The 3601-nt window shown below is 44.1% G+C and overlaps 1 pseudogene; it reads right to left on the bottom strand.

Moving 5' to 3' along the window:
- Window positions 1–1629: 1629 nt before the first annotated feature.
- On the bottom strand, window positions 1630–2334 carry LOC114458943 (coiled-coil-helix-coiled-coil-helix domain-containing protein 2 pseudogene; annotated as a pseudogene).
- Window positions 2335–3601: the final 1267 nt, after the last annotated feature.

The following is a 3601-nucleotide window of genomic DNA, read 5'->3' as shown; positions in this document are numbered from 1 at the left end:
GCACTTTAATAGAAAAAGGAGAAGAATATGACATTGTCAAGCAGCGCTGTGAATACTATTTACTTGGGCAACACGTAATATGCAGAATAGCGAAAGCATTTATTTGGGTAGAAATGTCAAGCGTTAACCCAAACCAAACATCTTTGACAATCAAAGCATGATTGTAACAATCCACATTTAGTTTTATTAATAAGCTAAACTGATGTCTAAACATGGAATTGTAGCTCCGCATCCGCGCTCCCACAGCAGGGGATATACTTTCTGTCGGTGGTAACTACATTGGCACGACAAGGATACCCTTCTTTTATTTGTCAGTGTCAGTTTCTGTTTAGTTTTGTTATTTAGCCTGGTCCCTTCAGTTATTCTGTCTTTGTTTATTCTGTTAGAGTCTGGCCTCCTGTGTTTAACTCTTGTCTTTGTGTTTCAGGTGTTCTTGCTTGTGGCTCCACCCCCAGTGATGTCTGTGTGCTTGATTTCTGACTGATTAGCTACCTCATGTTTTCCACCCAGGTGTGGCCCATTCCCAATCAAGCTTCCCTCATTATTTAGCTGAGTGCTTGGACACAGGGTGACTGCTAAATCATTGTCTTATGTCAATGTCTACCCTCCTCATGTCCTGCTGTGTTTGTTCCCTGCTTCCTGGTGTCTTCGTGCTGCCCTTCTAGTTTTTGGTTTCATTATTAAAAAAGGGACTGGTACCAACGCTACATCTGCCTGCGTCCTCCATCTCTTTCTGCATTTGGGTCCACACCAACACCAAACTCTGACACAGGGGATGTCTACTTGCAGGTTACTACTCACAACTCTACCCTGTTCAACCATTTTTGTAGTTTGTTAGAAGAGATACGATTATTTAGCGGCGCAGAAAATGTTTATTCACACGTTATTTACAAAATGTCAACAATGGAAGACTTGTCCATCCAGCCTTACATGTTCAAGCCAGAGTCGGACCCAGCGGAGCGAGATGAAAATGATGATGAACCTGCAGAACCCTAACAAGTGAGCTAACACAAGCACCAAGCTAACGCTAGCGCCAAGCTAATGTCACAAAATGCATTTTAATACAGTCTTTTTGGAGACAAAAACGGCAAAATGAAACGACTAATGAAAACTTTAGACTTAAATTAAACCACATAGGCCATATCATCAAGGATCTAAAACGAGCACACAGCGCTAACATATGAAGACGGTGCAACTGCTAATGCTAACAAAACAAGCTTACCGAAGTGCTCTGTTCGTCGTCTTCAAAGATAGAAGGAATTGAACCCTCAATCAGACAAATTCTTTCGACAAATCCTTCTTTATACTGGCGGAGGTTGCTGAAGCAGTCATCCTTGAAGTGCTTCGTGCACACAAAAATGACCTCCGTGAAAAAAATTAAACCCAACCAGGCGCTTTGAAAAGGTTCTTTTTTTTTTTTTTTTTTTTTTTTTCATGGTGCAGATGATTTATTAAGTTCACATTTGCTATCAATAAACAGGCCACGTGGCACTGATGTAAAGTCCTGATACACTACAATTGTTGAGTTGCATGATGATAACCTCTAAGTGGAAGCACAGGCACTAAAGAAACAATGGAAATGATCAAACACAACTCACTAAAATGTACAGACATTATTTATAAGACTAAAGCTACAGGCTGTGCAGGAGTCATGACATAACAACAGGTTTCCATTTGAGATAAATCCACTTAAAGTTTTTATATTTTCATTGATTGATTGTTGTCATCTGCTGTGTCGGTCTCTCACTCTCCAACTCATTACATACCGTTAGCAAACTTGCACTGTTTGAGGACGTCACTGAAGCCCTCACAGAGTTTGAGGTCACTCTGATTCTGTGCGCACTCGATAAACTGCTTGAGCTCGTAGGAGCAGGCCTGCTGCTGCTGAGGGACCTCCTGCTGCTGGTACTGGTACGAGGGCTGGGACTGATACGAGGGCTGGGCCTGGTACGGCTCCTGGTACGTGACGTCGGGTTTGGCCGGCTCTGAGTTTCCTCCGCCGAAGCCTCCCGTCATGGCGTGGCCAATGGTGTGTCCTACAGCAGATCCCACTGCGACTCCAGCGGTTGTGGTTGCCATCTGGGCAAACATCCCTGATTGCCTGGGCGCCGCGGCTGGGGTCCCCACAGCAGACGGAGGGGCCTGCATTGGGACTGGAGCATGTGAGGGAGGAGGCGCTGCCCTGGCCATGGGAGGTGGGCGGCTGGCTGGTGGGGCCATCCTGGATGTTCGGCTTCTGCTTCCTCTCGGCATTGTCAAAAATAAACTGCAGAAACCAGTGACTTGGTTATTTAAACTCAGGCAGGTAAAGCTAGGATAACTGTCAGTGACGGTATGTGAAAAGGTTCTGATGCTGGGAGACGGTGTAATGAAGCGTGTGGGTTACTACATCTAACAACCGAACATTTTGACTTATCCTCTCGTAACTTCGGCATCCTTGACTTGGACTACAAAATAAAAGCGAGAAATAAAAATGGCGGATTGCTCAAAGTGTTGGGCCTGGAGTCGATGTCCTAATTTGGCAGTTCCGCTGCAAATACTGTGACGTTATTGTTCAAAAATGTAATAGAGAATCGAAAAATTGAAACAGATTGAAAAATATGACCAAAACAGAATACAAAGATATCAACGGAGCACTTGAAGAGACTAATTTGAACTTTTCTGTGCTTCTAAACACTCTAAATATACAACAAAATGCATTTAAGGACTAAAAAAGTGGATTTAGCAAATGTCCCCTTTAACAGGAAGAAATCTCCAGCAGAACCAGGTTCAAAGGTGGCAGCCATCTGCTTTGACTGGTTGGGGTTAGTGGACAGAAGGACCAACAGACCAGGATAGATAGATAGAACATCAGAGTGTCCCAGACTAGTTGAGCCGTGAACCACAGATCGGGAACTGCCATCATCAGCTTCACGACATCTGAAACAGAGAAGAGAGAGAAGGATGCGGAGAAGGTACTGATTGCAGAAAAACATGATATAGTATTATCAAGTCAGCCTGCCTTGGCCTTGGGCCTCACTCCCAGTGGCCTAGTCAACACGTATTATAAAAGTGATGAATCTCTTCCCGTTTATTGGTAAGCTAACAGAGACTCCAAGGTCTGTAAATGCGACTGTTTATAGAAGAGCCCATGTCCGCTCTAGCGGTTAGGTTATGATGATGGGGCGAGGGTGGTTACCTCTATGTGGTCCGAGTCGATGAACACAGTGTAAAGTGATGTTTTTCACGGTTTCTGTCAGGATCTTTAGAGCAGACGACGTGAAGTTTTTCAGCAGAGCCTCTGGGTCATAGTTGGGGGTTACTGGGATCCCTGAAAAGATCAGGTTTGTGATTTTCCTATTAGTGATGAGAATCTATAAGCAATCATTGAAAAATAAATTTACAGGTGCTTTCATAATAGCAACAATTTCCCCCTCTACAAATGTAGGAGTGATGTATAAATGACCTTTACTAAGGAGGTAATTGTGCAGGTCTTTTGCAAAGGCTTGATTGTAATCTTGCTCTGCAGAGTTGCTGGATCAGCAAGGTTCCATCCTGTTCCTCAACATGGTTCTCTCTTTCCTCCCAAGGTGTCCTCTGGCTCTGCCGGCCTCTTTGAAGG

The sequence above is a fragment of the Gouania willdenowi genome, chromosome 3, assembly GCF_900634775.1.
Source record: "Gouania willdenowi chromosome 3, fGouWil2.1, whole genome shotgun sequence".
In the NCBI taxonomy this organism is placed as follows: Eukaryota; Metazoa; Chordata; class Actinopteri; order Blenniiformes; family Gobiesocidae; genus Gouania; species Gouania willdenowi.
The sequence above is the reverse complement of the archived record's forward strand: the minus strand, read 5'-3'. Positions and strand labels throughout refer to the sequence as shown.